The 18,096-nt window shown below is 48.2% G+C and overlaps 1 protein-coding gene across 5 annotated transcripts in view; it reads left to right on the top strand.

Annotated features, from left to right (window-relative positions):
- Positions 1 to 18,096, top strand: part of ZCCHC14 (zinc finger CCHC-type containing 14) — an 86,237-nt gene that overhangs the window by 14,215 nt on the left and 53,926 nt on the right. The window lies entirely within an intron of this gene.

The following is an 18,096-nucleotide window of genomic DNA, read 5'->3' as shown; positions in this document are numbered from 1 at the left end:
GCAGGCTACAGGGAGGAGCGATGCGTGGGGGCGTATCAGTGGTTCTAGGTGCGTGCAATGATGGGCAGCGGACTCGGGAGCGATGCGTGGAGGCGTGTGAGTGTTCCCCAGGTGTGTGCGGTGAGGGGCAGCAGGTTCAGGCGGATGCGGTGGGGGCGTGTCGGTGTTCCCCAGGTGTGTGCGGTGAGGGGCAGCAGACTTGGGAGCGATGCGTGGAGGCGTGTGAGTGTTCCCCAGGTGTGTGCGGTGAGGGGCAGCAGGTTCAGGCGGATGCGGTGGGGGCGTGTCGGTGTTCCCCAGGTGTGTGCGGTGAGGGGCAGCAGACTTGGGAGCGATGCGTGGAGGCGTGTGAGTGTTCCCCAGGTGTGTGCGGTGAGGGGCAGCAGGCTCAGGGGGATGCGGTGGGGGCGTGGCGGTGTTCCCCAGGTGTGTGCGGTGAGGGGAAGCAGACTCAGGGGAGCCATGTGGTGGAGGTGTGTCGGTGTTCTCCAGGTGTGTGCGGTGAGGGGCAGCAGGCTCAAGGGGATGCGGTGGGGGCGTGGCGGTGTTCCCCAGGTGCAGGAGGCTGCTCTGAGAGTGTCGCATGTATTTCATTTAATCCTCATAACAGCTCCATGAGTCAGGTTCTATTTTTGTCCCCATTTTAGCAATAAGAAAACAGGCACAGAGAGGTTAAGTATAAATAATTTGACAAAGACGACATTAGTGAGTGGCTATTTTTATTATGTGAAGTTAAAATTGTTTGTGTGTTGACTTCATCATTTAAAGTGAGAGGAAGAACCTGAGGAATATGAAATGAGATGAGGGAGAGAGCCCCAGACTCTGCGGCTGGTAGAAATGTAGGGAGTGTGACCTCATCCCCGGCTTCTGCCAGCTCTGCTGATGCCTGGGGCTGCCCCATGTGCGCGGCCGGCCCTGGGCGGGATCCATGGTCTTGGTGACAAAGCTCCTCTCCCTGCCTTCGCCCCAGCGGCTCGTTTTTATTCATTCAGCACAGAGTATGTAACTGATAGTCCTCAGTACCGCAGTCTGATACTTTGTTGGGGTTCCTTTTTTTCTTTTCATTTAAAGGTAAAACCTCCATTTAGTGAAATGTACATATTTTAAGTGTGTCATCTGGTGTTTTCACCACTTCAATTGTTTTTGGTTTTGTTTTTTTTTTGTTGTTGTTGTTGTTGTTTTTGAGACTGAGTCTCTGTCAGGCTAGAGTACAATGTAGCGATCTTGGCTCACTGCAACCTCTGCCTCCTGGGTTCAAGCAATTCTCCCGCCTCAGCCTGCTGAGTAGCTGGGATTACAGGCACGCACCACCATGCCCGGCTAATTTTTGTATTTTTATTAGAGACAAGGTTTCACCATGTTGGTCAGGCTGGTCTCAAACTCCTGACCTTGTGATCTGCCCTCCTCAGCCTTCCAAAGTGCTGGGATTACAGGCACGAGCCACCGCGCCCGGCCACCACTTCAGTTTTGACAGAAGCAGTAAGCCTTGATGCGGGTTTGTGCGGTATGACCGTCAGCCCAGAGAATTCCCTCCCGCCATTTTCCAGTCAGTTCCCACCTTCTCCCACCCCCCACCCCCAGGCCTTAAAAACTCTTTCTCCCTCTGTTCTGTTTCTTTTCCACCATTGATTAGTTTTGCCATTTCTAAAACTTCATTTAAGCAGATTCATGGAATTCCATTTTATCTGTTGGCTTCCTTTGTTGCATGATTTTAGTGGCTGGTCTAGAGATGACACTGTAGATACTGAACTTTACACAGTCTGCTTAGAGTTAATACCATACCCCGCCTTGTGCAGTGTAAGAAGCTGGTCACTGTCTTGCAACCAGGTGCTTTCCCAGTCCTTGCTGTGGCAAGTGTACATGTTACATCTATGCTATAGACATCACAACATATATAGTATTGTTGTTTGCTTCAGTATGAATGTACCTTTAAAAAAATTACGAGGAAAATATTGTCTTTTATATATACTCACATATTTACCTTTTTTCCCCCAACCCCTAAGTGGAACCAGGTCTATTTACCATTTTGGTGCTTTTCATTCCTTACTGATCCAGTTTGTTACCATGTCCTTTCAGTCTGGCAAACTCACTCTAGTATTTTCGAGAGTGTAGGTGTGCTGGCAAGAAAGGCTCTTAGTTTTCTTTCATCAGAACATGTTTTGCTTTCACCCGCACTATTGAAGGATGTTTGCACTGGACGTGAGGTCCTTTGTTGGCAGCTTTCTTCTACTGGGACTTTGAGAGAAGTCGAGACCCTGTCTCTCCTCCAGGGCTCTGCTGTTGGCGGCTCCCCTGTGCTCACAAGTTGTTTTTCTCCAGCTGGCTTTAAGATGGACTGTCTTTGGTATTTGAGCAGCCTGACTGTGATGTGTCCAAGTGTTTTATTGAATTTATCTTATTTGGTGTCCTGAACTTACTGGATCTGTAAATTTACGCCTTCTGCCAGCTGTGGGAAATTTTCAGCCATAATTTCTCCAAAATGTTTTTCTGCCTTAATCTCTCTCTCCTTATGGGACTCCAGCTCTAGGTATGTTAAACTGTGTGATATTGTCCCTGAAGCTTTGTTCGATTGTTTTCCTTTCAGATCTTTTTCTCTCTCTGTTCTTTGGGTTGGATACTTTTTATTGATCCATCTTCAGATTCACTGAGTCTTCTGTTACCTCCAGTCTGCTGTTAAAGCTCGTCCACAGGATTTTTCTTCGTTTAGAAATAGCATTTTTTAGTTCTGGAATTTCCTTTTTTTTTTTTTTTTTTAAGACAGAGTCTTGCTCTGCCACCCAGGCTGGAGTACAGTGGCACACTCTCGGCTCACTGCAACCTCCGACTCCTGGGTTCAAGCGATTCTCCTATTTCAACCTCCCAAGTAGCTGGGATTACAGGCACCCACCACCACACTCAGGTAATTTTTGTATTTTTTTGTAGAGACAGGGTTTTGCCATGTTGGCCAGGCTAGTCTTGAACTTCTGACCTCAGGTGATCCGCCTGCCTTGGCCTCCCTAAATGCTGAGATTACAGGCGTGAGCCACTGCACCTGGCCCTGGAATTTCCATTTTTTAAGAAATGTTCTGTTTCTCTCTTGAGACCCGTTTGGCTTGTCCAGCCTAAGTCCCTTTGCCTTTCTGTTCCTGAGCCCCGTTGTGAGGGCTCCTGAGTCCTGCCTGTGCTGGCAGCATGGGTGTGTCCTGTGCCTGGTCTCCAGAGCTAACTCTTTCCTCTTTGTACAGGTTATATTTTTGTTTCTTTCCATGTCTAGTAATTGTGGCTTGCTTCTTGGATTTTGTGAGTGATCCGTTGTAGAAACTCTGGACTTCATTCTATCCTCCTGAAGATTGATGATGCTTTGTTTTAGCAGGCAGTCAGTTTGGCTGGACTCAAACTCCAGATACTCTTCCTGTGTTATCAGCAGCTAATATCTCTGCTCAGTTGCTGTAGTGTGACCTTGCTGTCCTGGACCTGCCCCGTGCCTGCCTGTTGCAGGGCTCACACAGAGTTGATGTGCAGAGCGTGCTGTCCCCTCCCAGGGTGCTCTCCCTTCCAGGGTTTCCCCTGTCGCTTTCCAGCTGCGATCATCTACCAGAATTCCCCTCTCTGGTTTTTCAGGTGAGACTGTGGGGTTCTCTGTGAGCTTTAGCTGCCCCCCTTCTCTGAGGAGGACCAGGTTCTGCCCCAGGACAAGAAACCCATGCAGTGCTCAGCTCGCTCTGGGCACAGGCTCCCTCCAGTTTCTGCTTGTCTTGGTCCTGTTCAGTTTGTTTTTTTTTTTTTTTTTTTTTTTTTTTTTTTTTTTTTTTTTAGGGAGTGGTGATGACTCTTAACGAGCATGCTGCCTTCAAGCAGTTTGTTTTTTTATGCTTTGTCCAGAGTTTATAGTTATCTGCAAGAGGATTGGTCCAATGTCTCAGCCATTACTGAAGGTAGAACCACCTGCTTTATATACTCCAGGGGTTGCAGAAATAAATACGAACCATGTGTTCTAGGAAGAATTCACTCTCCCTGAGGAAGGGAGGCTGTGAAGGGGGGTTTTATACTAACTGGAACATGCGCTGTTAAAAGGATGAGGTGCTGTGGGGAGAGAAGGCTAGGATGGCCCAGTGCCTTGAAGTTCATGGGTCCATTTGGAGGATGTCAGTGGAATGCTTGTCTACATGCTCTAGCCCCGGTGGCGGTCAGCCACGGGAAGGAGAGTCAGGCGTGTGGTGAACTTGCCGGAGAAGCAGGCCTGGGCTAGGCTTCACCTGTAGGTGTGAAGTTCAGATGGGCAGATACCAGGTGCCTAGGGGATGAGGGTCTGGTCATAGCTGCAGTGGGAGGTAAATCTGAAACTTTTTGGCCTGAATGTCTTCTGTGATCAATCCAGGTGAGCCCTTTCTGGTCTGATCTTTTGTTGCATGGCTGACAGTAAGAGATGGGGTCCCTGGCTCTGAAGCAGCGATGCCTTGTTCATAATAGGGTGTCCCAAGAAGACTCCTGGAATAGAGTTTGTGGTGCCTGCAGAAACAAAGCCTGCTAGCCGATTTTACTGACACTTTCTGGACCTTGGATGCACTCTTGTTTTCAACCAGGGGTTTCTCGCTCCTGGCCTCTTCAAGTCCTGTTCTTTCCCATCCTAGATGCCTAAGTGTTCTGAAACCGAACCTGTACTGTGGCTGGTATCCCCAAAGGGCTGTAAAGCAGCCACTTGAACGTGCTCACTGCTTTGAATGGCCCATCTCAGGGAGCTGAATATTATAGTGGGAACCAAAATGGTCATGATAGCGCAGTTTAGTTATTGTGATTAGACATTTAGCCAGCTTCTCTAAGAAAACCCCAGTATTTAAGCATATTCCTGGCCAAATATTCACAATAACAATATTGTGTGTATTATGTACTTAACGTCAGAAGTCCTGAAGATGGGCCGGGCACGGTGGCTCACGCCTGTAATCCCAGCACTTTGGGAGGCCAAGGCAGGTGGATCACCTAAGGTCAGGAGTTTGAGACCAGCCTGGCCAACATGGTGGAACCCTGTCTCTGGTAATAATACAAAAATTAGCTGGGTGTGGTGGCGCCTGCCTGTTATCCCAGCTACTCGGGAGGCTGAGACAGGAGAATCGCTTGAACCCAGGAGGCGGAGGTTGCAGTGAGCTGAGATCGTACCGTTGCACTCCAGCCTGGGGAACAAGAGCGAAACTCCATCTCCAAAAAAAAAAAAGTCCTGAAGATAAAGATAACCTCAGGGAATGTCTCATCTGCCATCCTCTTGGATGTGGCATCAGTGGAGTTAGATTGCATCTATGCCTGCAATGGAGAGGGTGCTGGCTGCAGCGTCTGCCCCTGAAGCTGTTGCAGCTCACTGTTTCTAACATTACCAGTGTCACATCATTTAAATTTTTTCTTACGCTGGGTGCAGTGGTTCATGCCTGTAATCCCACTCACCACTTTTGGGAGGCTGAGTTGGGAGGATCTCTTAAGGCCAGTAGTGCAAGACCAGCCTGGGCAACATAGGGAGACCCCCATCTGTACAAAAAATAAAAACAATTAGCCGGGCGCTGTGGTACACGCCTGTAGTCCCAGCTACTCAGGAGGCTGAGGTGGGAGATTGCACTGAGCTGTGGTTGTGCCACTGCACTCCAGCCTGGGCAACAGAGCGAGCCCCTATCTCAAAGATAAAACATAAAAAGTGCATTTTTCTTGAGGGGGAAGGGACCATCATGGTGGCCGTATTGCTTTACTTTCTGACGGTGTCGTCTTCAGAGATTGTTGAGATTGGGTTGTTGGTTCCCACGTGGCCATGTCCTGTCAGTGTTGCTTCTGTGTGTTCCCTCGCTGTCACCTGTTGCTCCTAAGTGCTGACGTTGTACCTTTTTTGAGCAGCCTCTGATTGGTTTCTCCCCCACCCGGCCCGCGCCACAGCGGTGCTGCTGGTGGTCTGCTCTGTGGGGCCGTGTTGAGAGGGAAGCTCTGAGGGAGAGGCTTTGCATGCGTGCCTCGGTGCACGGTGCCGGCCTGGATCCCTGTGGCTGTGGAATGGGCACTTGCTGTTTGCCAGGCTCCATCCTGAGAGCCATGCTTGGTGGACTGGCTACTTCAATCCTTGCACCAACCCTCGGAAGTCAATATGGTGGCTGTCCCCACTTTACAGATAGGGACACAGGCTTGGAAATGTCACATCACTTGTGTCGCACGGCTAGTGATGGGGGTGGCCCTCCCGAGGGTCTGACTCTAGGGCCGGCATTTGGCATCACTACAGGAAGTTGACACTTTCACTATTATGTTTATTCCTCTTACTTCAGTTCCACCCCCTACCCCCAGCCCAGTTTTATTGACACTTGCACTTGTCTGTGCAAGCATTTTCTCTCCTGTTGCATAAAGTTGTTTTTTTTAGTGGAGGGTAGTAGTTGCTCAGAAGCACTGGAAGACAGCAGTGGTCAGAGCCTGGTCAGCAGTGAAGGTCAGCGCCATTGCCGGCCTCCCACCCTAGTGGTGAGTAGGTCGCTGCTGGACAGGAGGGCAAGGAGGGGCTAGGAAGGCAGAAATGAGTTGTTGCTCATGAGTACAAGCAAGATGCTGGTGTTCTCTCTGAAGTCAATACATCCGTTAAGATGCCCTTTGAACCCTGTTTTATGGGATTACAGGACTAGGAAGTATGTCTTTAGCCTACCTAGGGCTCTCGACTTCAGACTCCCTCTGTTTCTACAGGCAGTGTCTGGAACAGGGATTCTGGGTGTGTTGGAGGCTGACTGTAGGGAAGCCCTACCCCAGAGGTCCCATGTGGTTGGCCCCTGGTGGGATGTCTTGGCACCTGGAGGCCTGGAAGCCCCCGCGGGTGGGCAGTTGGGGCCGGTGTTCCTAGAGGAGGCCGTGCTGCCCTGTGGCTATTTGTGAAAGAGATTTGCATCTGGTCACTCTGGGAGCTTGTCTAGTTAAGTACTGGGTTCCCTTTGCTGAGATTTTAAGCAGTAATCTTTTTTCTCTCTTTCTCTTTTTAATGAGTAGAGCTCTAGGTTAAGAAATATTAAAAGGAATGTTTTTACATGGAAAATGTTTTTTTGGTTAGCGTTGGCTTTCACTTGGTCTAAGTCAGCAAATAGCTTTCACTCTTAAACTGTCTGTCTTCTTGTTCTGGTTTTTAGAGACACGTAATGACTATTTTAGCAAAATGCTTACAAATCTATTTTGTTTTTATGTTTTATGTTTTTTACGTTAACTTAAAAGTATTTAACAGACGTTACTCCTTCCTGTATAGAGGTAGGTTAAGTGGAAAACAAATTGAAAACACTATTTTTTCATAGTCATGTTTACTGTATTTTGTTTGTGGGGGTAGACACTTTGAAGTTCATGTTAACCCCTGATGTGCCCGGCCCTCGAGATAAGTGTGGAAGGAAAGTGTGGTTATGGTTTTAGAAGCTTGCTTTTTCTATACTTTTCATATCATTCACATCTTGTAGGGAGGTATTTATATTTAGACTTAATATCTGTAACTTTTTTAAATTCTAAAAGTAGTGATTGTTCCTCACAGAAAAATTGGAAAACAGAAAAATAAAATAAAAATTACCCAGAGATAAATGCTATTAATATTTCGGTGTCCCTTTGTCTTTTCTCAGTGCCTGTTTGCACACAACTGATGTACGTTCTGCCCATTTTCACATTATCTGTGAGCATCCTGCATGCCTTTTAAGACTGCATAATATTCAGTCATCTGGACATACACATTTAGCGACCTATTTCAATAGTAATCTGTTGCTGGGATGTTTATGTTGTTTGTTTTTCTTTTTGCTCAAGCTGAGATAAATCTCCTTACACACAAACCTTTGACTACATCGCTGATTGACTGTATCCTAACAGCAGACTCCTCCCAGTGGGATTAGTGGGTGAAAAGCTACAGATGGAAAAAAAGTTCAGCACATCCTGCCTCCTTGCTGTCCAGACAGTGGCCCCAGTTTACACTCAGCTGAGGACGAGGCCACCCCCCTGCAGCTTTATGAGCATTTGACTCCTGAGAACATTTTAACTGTAGTCCAAGTAATTAAATAATTATTCAAGCTGTCATGTGCTTGTTTTCATTATTTATTTATTTATTTATTTATTTATTTGAGTTGGGGTCTCGTGCTGTCTCCCAGGTTGGAGTGTGGTGATGCAATCATAGCTCATTGCAGCCTCAACTTCCCAGGTTCAAGTGATCCCCCCACCTCAGCCTCCTGAGCAGCCAGGTACAGGCACACACCACCACACCCGGGTAATTTCTAAATTGTGGTAGAGATGTGGTCTCACTATGTTGCCCAGGCTGGTCTTGAACTCCTGACCTCAGGAGTTCCACCCGCCTAAGCCTCCCAAAGTGCTGGGATTACAGGTGTGAACCACTGCTCCTGGCCCCAGGCTGGTTTTGAACTACTGGGCTCAAGCGATCCTCCTGCCTCAGCCCCCCAAAGTGCTGGGATTGCAGGCGTGAGCCACTGTGCCTGGCAAGTGCACTGGTTTTAGAACAGACGATCACATGTCGTGGTAAAGTCTCTACTTGAGAAGATAGGCCCTGGCCCCCAGTGCAGGCAACACGGAGCTGGGGTGGCTGTGGGTGGCTCTGTCCTCATCCCCAGTGCTTCTGGGGGTGTGCTGCCCACAGGGGTGCAGCAGATGCTGCAGACACAGGGAGCCCTGCCTTCCGGGAGGCCCAGTTCCCGGTGCCCCTCCTGGATCCTCCCAGAGCTCCGAGTCTCTGTGACAGCACTGAAGCAATTTAATTGTCCTCCAGCCACACCGCAAGCACCACAATAATAACAGCAACTAACATTTTGAATGCTAACATTTTTCCAGTTCACAGTACTAGAAATGCATTTTACTGAATTCTCACAAAAGCCTTAGGTAGGTGCCATTATTTCCATCCCACAGTGGATGAAACAGGGGCTGCCCTGTGTGGACCCAGCACTGGCCGCCGAGACGGCTCCTGACCGCTGTGCTCCGCTCGCCTCCTTGGATTTAATCTGCACAAATCACAGACCTCTGTAGTTACGGGACCTAAAGTCTGCACTTGATTCTGCTCCCTACTGGCCAGATGACCTTGGGGAAGGCATTTAGGAACTGACATTCAGTTTTTGTTTTTAACATGCAGATAATTTGATCTGTGTACGTCACGTACTGCAGGGATCAGATGGATGATCTCATATGGCTGCATAATGGATACTTGGGAAGAAGTGTACAAAAGGTGGTTATAGCCGGGTGCATTGTCTCACGCCTGTGGCCCCAGCTACTCGGGAGGCTGAGGCAGGAGGATGACTTGAGCCTGGCAATTTGAGACCAGCCTGGGCAACATAGACCATGTCTCCAAAAAAACAGACAAAAATGCTAGTTCTTTTATTCTCCATGGTCTCTCACAATGTGTCTTGACATCGTAGGCATTCCATTGGCACCTGGCTTTTTAAACTGACCGTATTCTTTTTAAAGATGTCTAGACCTGGCTTTCTCAGCCTGTGTGGTTTGCCAGCTCCCAGGTATTCCACATGCAGACGCAGTACTCAATATTAGGGAAAATAAACTGTATCAGGGAGGGCCTCTCAGCCTTGGCACTCCTGAGGCCTGCGGGCAGGTACTTCCTTGCTCTGGAGCTGTCCTGGGCTCTGCAGGATGTTTAACAGCATCGCTGGTCTCCATTGGCTGCATGCCACGAGAATCCCCACCCCAGTTCACAGAAAATGTTTTCAGCTATGGCCAGATGTCCCCTGGGGACAAAATTGCCCCCAATTGAGAACCACTAGGTTAGGGAATAATAAGACTTTATAAGTTAAGTTAGGAAAAACATCTAACAGTGTGCTAAAAAACGGGGGAAGGGGTTTGAACCTGAGGCAGTAGATGATAAGGAACTGTTTGTAGGTTAAGCCTGGCATGGTGGCATGCGCCTCCTGTAGTCCCAGCTTCTCTGGAGGCTGAAGTGGAGGACCACTTTTTTTTTTTTTGACTATGTAATTAAGGGTATCATTTTTTGTAATATAAGAACATATTCTAAAACAGCTGAATGAACATGCACAACACAATGTGATGACACATACTCTCCTGAATTTATGTAATTTTTCCTTAAGATATCTCTTAATGAGCAATATTATTTTTAAAATGTTAAATAAAATCCTTACCATTGGCCAGTGGGATACTGAATACCACTATTTAAGGAAGAAACCTGAAATGGTTACGTACAGATGTCACCATCTGTACGTCTACCCTTCCTACTTTCAAAAGGCCACTTAAACTTCTTCATATAAAAAAACACATGAATCTTTAGAGAACACATACAAATAAATGAAGATTTACATCTAATAATCTATCTTAAATGTACCATTCTTAAGAGACAGAATCTTACCTCGAAATAGCCATTAGAAAAAACCGTTGGGCCAGGCGCGGTGGCTCACGCTTGTAATCCCAGTACTTTGGGAGCCAGGTGCAGTGGCTCACGTCTGTAATCCCAGCACTTTGGGGGCCAAGTGCAGTGGCTCACGCCTGTAATCCCAGCACTTTGGGAGGCTGAGGCGGGCGGACCACGAGGTCAGGAGATTGAAACTATCCTGGCTAACACGGTGAAACCCCATCTCTACTAAAAATACAAAAAATTAGCCGGGCGTGGTGGTGCGCGCCTGTAGTCCCAGCTACTCGAGAAGCTGAGGCAGGAGAATGGTGTGAACCCGGGAGGCGGAGCTTGCAGTGAGCTGAGATCGCACCACTGCACTCCAGCCTGGGCGACAGAGCGAGACTCCATCTCAAAAGAAAAAGAAACCGTTCGACCAGGGAAATTCAGAGTCCCCAAGGAAGTCAAGTTGTCATCTCCAGATCCTTGACACCTATTCCAGTTTTCAGAACCAACGGGAATTGGTGGGATGACATTAAAAATAGGCTTCTGATCCTACTGTTGAGAAAGGGATGCTTTATTCATGTCATAGTGGTACATCTGTCCTCCAGAGGTACTCACACCGTGAACAGAAATGGCAGACATTTTATTACCAATCATATTTGCTCCAGGAAAGCTTGCCTGACAGTAAACTGTGCCCAGTTTCTCTGGCTTAATTACCCCAGGGGTGCAGAGTTCGATGAAATCTTTTTCTGTTTTCGCTTGGGGCAGTGTTACATTATTGGGGCTTGATAAAAACCAGATCTCCATTATCCTTAATTTTGGGTTTAGTGTCTGGTAAACTGAGAGGCTTGCAGTCCTCATTCGAGTTTCCTTTTAAAAGGAAGAATCGTCTTCTCCCGCCAGAGGAGAAAGCAGACAGTTTTCATCTATCAACAGGTCTGATCTGGTGGAGGACCACTTTTGAGGCCAGGAGTTAGAGGTCAGATGGGGCAACATAGCGGGACCCTGTCTCTTTAGTTAAAAAAAAAAAACAAAAAACAACACAATTTTTTTTTCCATGAAAAACACCTGACCTCCAAAGTGACTGTGAGGCTTTTCCAGGGCTTGTTTTTATGTGGCATGCTGATGTGAATACTGTTCAGGTCCGTATTTGTAAAGAAACAAGGTGAGGAGGGCAGTGGCAGGCTGCCCCTCTGGTGGGCACGGTTAGATGTGACTGTCCCAGTAGGGGCTCCTAGCCATGGAGAGTGGAAGCCATCACAACTTCACTTTCTCCAGCCTCTAACTGGGAATCGAGCATTCCCTGCCTTTATGGAAGCAGGCAGGAATCCACAGTCATACGAACAGTACCTGTGACTTGGTCACAGATGCAGTCACAGATACTTTGATTGCACAGTTGTAGAAAGCGTCTTCAAGTCTCCTTCATGCTCAGCGCTCCTGTGAAGTGAGCTGAGACCCACAGACTGTGTTCGAGAAGCCCATTCGTCTTCTAATACTTAGATGACGGTTTTCAATATAATTGGCTTTGTTTGCAGTCCTGTGTATTTTATGCATTTAAAATATGTTTCTTAGAAGGGCTCAGTAGGTGTCATCGAACTGCCAGAGAGGTCGCTGGCACAAAGAAAAGGTTAAAATCCTGCTCTAAAAGCTCACTGCCGTTTTTCTGAGCAGTTTTCAAATGCCCACCAGTGGGGTGCAGCGAGTCTTCTGCAGACCGAGGCTGCTGTCAGTGTTGGGGGGCTGTGCTTCCATCTGACTGCGTCAGCACATCCCACTTGGATGTCTTTGGAGGAGCTTTCAGGAAATAGATTTTTAGAAATTAATTCTCTTCTAAAAGTTATGGTCAGGTCTGTGAACATTAAAGTGGGTTGTAAGCACAGAGCTGTAAAGAAGCCCGTGTGGTGCTGGGTTTTTTCTGTCAGGCGGCATGAACTGAGGACAAACCTTTTTTTAAAAAAAGCGTAAATACCTGAGGCGGTGGGTAGTTAGCAGGGGTCACAACCTGCAGCCAGCGTCAGCTCTTCTGCAGGCGTAGCTCCTCACCCTTGCCTGGAAGGGCCTTTGATTCCCTCTGGTCTAATTGCGCAGTGCGGGGATTCCCTTTTCCATCCCATCTAAAGGGACGTTGCGGAGACCGGGCTCGGTGGCTCACGCATGTAATCCCAGCTAAGGCGGGAGGATGGCTTGAGCCCAGGAGTTTGAGATCAGCCTGGGTAACATGGTGAGACCCTGGCTCTGTTTATTTTTTTTTAATAAAAAAATAAGAGGAGGCTGTCGAGCCTTTGTTTTGATCATGGTGAAGATTTACCTTGAAATATTCATGCAGCAGCATTATCATGTGGGAGCTGGTTAGAAATGCAAGATTCTCAGGCCCACCCCGGACCTCATGAATCAAACCTGCGTTTCAGCCAGATCCGGAGGCATTTTGCACATTAAAGTTTGGAAGCAGAGGCCTCGTCTCTTTAAACTGTAACAGTAAGAAGGGTGATTGCATAAGAGCCAGAGGCGGGCTGCCCAAGTCCAGGTGCCCCTAGATGTGCGGCCACTGTGGAACCTCAGTCAGCTTTCCTGGAAGAGCCCCAGGGGCGGGTGTGCCCCGTGACTACCAGTAGCTTGCTTCAGAGTCATATTTCATTCCTGGGTTGGCGCTTTGTAGATGTGGTGGAACAATCTGATTGTCTGTTACATAATGTAGATTGCAGAAGTTTTTGTTTGAAATAGAAGTGCTTTTCGTTTGATTCTGAATTTCATTAAAATTTGGTGATATCATGATGTATTTTACAGATCCTTATTAACGGCCTGCTTCATGCCAGGCCCAGTTCGAAGTGCAAAGGAACAGCAGTGAACAAAGCAAACCAGGAACACAGCTGCCTTGCTGAGCATCGAGAAGTCTTGCTAAGAAGGACGTTTGAGTATAGATGGGAAGGCACAGGGGCGCTTCCAGGCAGAGGGGACAGCCAGGGCAAGGGCCCCAGGCAGATGTGACTGCTGTGCCCAGGGCAGCAGTGCATGGAGTGAAGAGCTGGGGGAGGACTGGATGCCAGGTTGCAGGGGCCAGGCAGAGGGTTTTTGTGGGTTGTGGGAAGAGGCTGGCTGTGGAGAGGAAGAGAGCAGCTTATCGTTGCCTTCCTAGCAGTAGCAGAAGGCAGCCTTTGGAGCCGGTCAGTCTTCCCTCTCGTGCACATCAGGCCAGATGACGAGTCCTGCGGGTGAGCCTGAGTCAGAGACCACTTGAGTGGAACATAGGTCACGTGGAGCAAACTAACTTCACCAAAAATAACCCCAAAACAGCATTTCTGGGAAACACAAGTGAAGACAGCTTTCAATGTAAACAAAGGAACAAAGTTACGATAAAGGCTTGGTTGGAAAAAGTGAACATGTGAAAAACTAAGAAGAAATTCATTGGGAAAATATACGGAGGAAAACAGGTCTTTCTTTTCCAGTATTTGCCATTCTAAAGAGTTTTCCTTCCTGTCTTGATGTCAGATGCAGTGTGTGTTTTGCTAGGGTGGCTCACGGGCTTTCCCCTTCCAGTTGTGGTTGTGGCAGACGGACCTACAGCCTTTAGCTCTTCCTGTCTGCGTGGGGAAAAGACTTCCTGTTTTCTCTGGGTCTCCTCTTTGTCCTTGCCGGGATTGGACCGGATGATGGGTGCAGTATAAAACCTGGACTTGGGGTCGTGGTTGGTTCTCAGCCTAGCTGCAAATTAGAATCACCAGAGAAGCTTCAGGCACAAAACAAAAGAAGCCCCGTTTCCAGAAACTCTGATTTTGGTGTGGAGTGTGGGATGTGGTTTTCTCAGGGCCTTGGTGTTCCAGTGTGCTGTCGAGGCCGAGAAGCACTAATCAGTACTGCTCTCCTTCTCTCCAAGGCTGTGTTTTCCCCTGCTCAGCCCTCCTCTCCCCTTCCTCCCCTAGCAGGCTGAGAGTTGGGAGGCTGGCTTTCCTTTGTGTCTCTTTGGAGTGTTTTAGGGTGGGCAGGCGGTGTGTGTGTGCGAGAACGCACTGATCACACGTGTTTCTTTTTGGGGCAGGAAGGTTTGCCACTACCAGCAAAGTTGGAACTGCTGATGCTGGTTGTCAAGACAGCTCACTCTCAGCTGTGCGTGCTGGTGTGCACCTGTGGTCCCAGTTACTCAGGAGGCTCAGGTGGAAGGATCACTTGAGCCCAGGAGGTCGAGGCTGCGGTGAGTTATGATTGTGCCACTGCATTCCAGCCTGAGTGACAGAAGAGACTCTGTTTTTTTTGTTTTTTGTTTTTTTTTCCTCCTGAGACGGAGTCTTGCTCTGTCACCCAGGATGGAGTGCAATATGGTGTAATCTCAGCTCACTGCAACCTCCACCTCCCGCGTTCAAGTGATCCCCCTGCCTCAGCCTCCCGAGTAGCTGGGATTACAGGTGCCCGCCACCACACCTGGCTAATTTTTGTATTTTTAGTAGAGACGAGGTTTCATTCACCATGTTGGCCAGGCTGGTCTCGAACTCCTGACCTCAGGTGATCCGTCCGCCTCGGCCTCCCAGAGTGCTGGGATTACAGACATGAGCCACCGTGCCCAGCTGAGACTCTGTCTCTTAAAAAAGAGAAAAGGCAGCTCACTTTCTCTTCTTAGAACCAGGACTTAGAATATGTACCAAAGCAGCTAAGAGAATGTGGAGGTTCATGCATCAGGCCAAATCGAATGGGCTCTGCTGTGGTTATATTTCTTTTGTTTTCTTGAGACAGGGTCTCGCTATCGCCCAGGCTGGAGTGCAGTGGTGTGATCATACCTCACTGCAGCTTCAAACTCCTGGGCTCAAGCAATGCTCCCACCTTAGCCTCCCAAGTAGCTGGGACTGCAGGCATAGGCCACGACACCCAGCTAATTTTTGTGTTTTTGTAGAGATGGGGGTCTCAATGTGTTTGCCTAGGCTGACCTTGAACTCGTGGCCTCAAGTGATCCTCCTGCTTTGGCCTCCCAAAGTGCTGGAGTTACAGGTGTGAATCACTGCACCTAGCTGTGTTTCTTTTTTCTTTTTCTTTTTCTTTGAGACAGAGTTTTACTCTCGTTGCCCAGGCTGGAGTGCAATGGCACAATCTCGGCTCCCTACAACCTCCAACTCCGGGGTTCAAGCGATTCTCCTGCTTCAGCCTCCCCAGTAGCTGAGATTACAGGCGTGCACCACCATGCCTGGCTAATTTCGTATTTTTAGTAGAGACGGGTTTCACCATGTTGGTCAGGCTGGTCTCAAACTCCTGACCTCAGGTGATGTGCCTGCCTCGGCCTCCCAAAGTGCTGGGATTACAGGCGTGAGCCACTAAGCCTGGCCTCGGCCGTGTTTGTTTTTTTTCTTTTTTCTTTTTGTGAGATGGAGTCTCTGTCGCCCAGGCTGGAGTGCTGTGGCGCGATCTCGGCTCACTGCAAGCTCCACCTTCCGGGTTCACACCATTCTCCTGCCTCAGCCTCCTGAGTAGCTGGGACTACAAGCACCCGCCACCACGCCTGGCTAATTTTTTGTATTTTTAGTAGAGACGGGGTTTCACCGTGTTAGCCAGGAGGGTCTTGATCTCCCGACCTTGTGATCCACCTGCCTCGGCCTCCCAAAGTGCTGGGATTACAGGCGTGAGCCACCGCGCCCGGCCTTGGCTGTGTTTCTTGTACAGTTAACGTGTTAACCTCCTGAGTTGTCTTGCAAAGTAATATGTACTGTTTGGAACTAAAAATCTCCTTGTGTAAGATTTGTATCGTACTTGTATCGGTTCTATTATCTTGTTTAATGGGAAAGGAGTTCATTTCTGGGTTCTCTAACCATAGAATAATGAAAGAGACTTTGTTAAATCGGAAGGAAATCACCCAATTTAAATTACAAATATAAGAAATTCAAAAAATTTTATTTTCTTGATAACATGTTATTAAGTTATCCAAAGAATTGACTTTCTGGAGGAGTTGCTGCATGGCTAGGACTTTTTTTTTTTTTTTTACTTTTTTAGAAATTTAAATAGAGACAGGGTCTCGCTGTTACCCAGGCCAGTATCAAACTCATAGTTTCAAGCAGTCCTCCTGCCTCAGCCTCCCAAAGTGCTGGGATTATAGCCATGAGCTGCTGCGCCCAGCCTTATTTTCTCGAGTTACATAAACTTCCCAATTATGTAGCCCTGTGACGAGTTGCTTTTCTTGGAAGGCATCTGTTGAGCCGCGTGGGATCTGTTAGTCCCTCTCCCTGCATGAACAGCCCAGGAGGGCTTCTTGCTAGGGGGGCAGGGGCTTTGACAGAGCTGGGAGCAGAGGATCTCGCTATGGACTTGGGTGTGGCCCTTGTGGCTTGCTGTCTGTGGAATACAGCAGGTGCTGGTCCTGCCGGAGTGGCGGCAGTCTCCACCCTTTCCTCCCAACTCCAGCTTCCGCCTCCACTTTCATCCTGTCTGAGGTCGAGGCCACGCCTACCTGGCCAGCCCTCTGCAGAGCGAGTGCTGGGATCTGTGCTTGTAAGTGAACTTAGGGGATGTTTTGGTCAACTGCCACCTACCGTCCAGGTATGAGATGAAAGAACAAGCGGAGGCTGGAGAGGTCAGGCCATTTTCCAGGCTGCTTGTGCCATGTACTTTCCCATACTGTGAATGCAGCATTGCTTATCAGCTCTTTTGATGAACTTTAAAATCTTACGCCTCTCATAGCTTCCGAAATTTTGAAATACATTGAGACTGTAAAGAAGTTACAGCATTGGCCATTTTTATTCTTCTAAATCCTATAAGTTATAAATGTGTTTTGGCTGTGAAATTTTAAAATACCGATGGGGGGGGGGGGAATGAAGGTTATTGCTACCCCCCTCCTCTCGCCCCTCTGGGCCCCTTCCGGCTTATTCCACATTCACACCATCACTGAACCCAGGAAGCAGGAGGGGTGGGACGAGCCTGGCTAGCCCGTGGCTTGTTTCTGCACTTGTTGTGTGTTGGGAGCACTGGTGGTCAGGAGGGCCTTCCCCACCCACAGCTTGGGGGCGGCCGTCACCTGCAGGTACACTGTCTGTGCTTAGCAGGTCTCTGTCGATGGGGACTGAGGGTGTGCCCCGCTTTCCCTATCACAGACACTCCTGCAGTAGGCACACCCCATCAGGTCATTTTCTCACGTGTGAGTACTTGGTATGGTGAATTCCTAGAAATGGAATTGGGATGTAATTTTAGGATATGCTTTTTCAAACTGTACCCCAAATAGACCCAGTTGTATTCTGTTCTTTGCTGTTGTTTTTAAAGCATTTTATGATTTAAGATTTATAGGAGAATGTTAAGTCCTGCTGTGTAATTCGTTTTATAGGGAGCTATTTGATTTGAAGAAATATGAAAATAAAAGTTTGCCTCAAATAAAAATATATAATTCATGCCACCTTGGCTAACATAGTTTCTTTTTTTTTTTCTTGGAGATAGAGTCTTACTCTGTTGCCCAGGCTGGAGTGTAGTGTCACCATCTTGGCTCGCTGCAGCCCCTGCCTCCTGGGATCAAGTGATCCTCCCACGTCAGCCTCCCGAGTAGCTGGGACTACAGGCACTTGCCATCACGCCTGGCTAATTTTTGTATTTTTAATAGAGATGGGGTTTCACCATGTTGGCCAGGCTGGTCTTGAACTCCTGGGCTCAAGAGATCCACCTGCCTCGGCCTCCTAAAGTGCTGGGATAACAGGCATGAGCCACCGCGCCCAGCCTCTTTGGCTACCATAGTTTCTGTGCACCCCGATGAACCCCAGCCACAAGACGGAAGCTCCCGTGTTTGACTCAAGTTATCTGAGCTCTTTTGCACTTTCAGTGGAGAGTAGTAGGTG

Source organism: Pan troglodytes, chromosome 18 (assembly GCF_028858775.2).
Source record: "Pan troglodytes isolate AG18354 chromosome 18, NHGRI_mPanTro3-v2.0_pri, whole genome shotgun sequence".
Lineage (NCBI taxonomy): Eukaryota > Metazoa > Chordata > Mammalia > Primates > Hominidae > Pan > Pan troglodytes.
The sequence above is the reverse complement of the archived record's forward strand: the minus strand, read 5'-3'. Positions and strand labels throughout refer to the sequence as shown.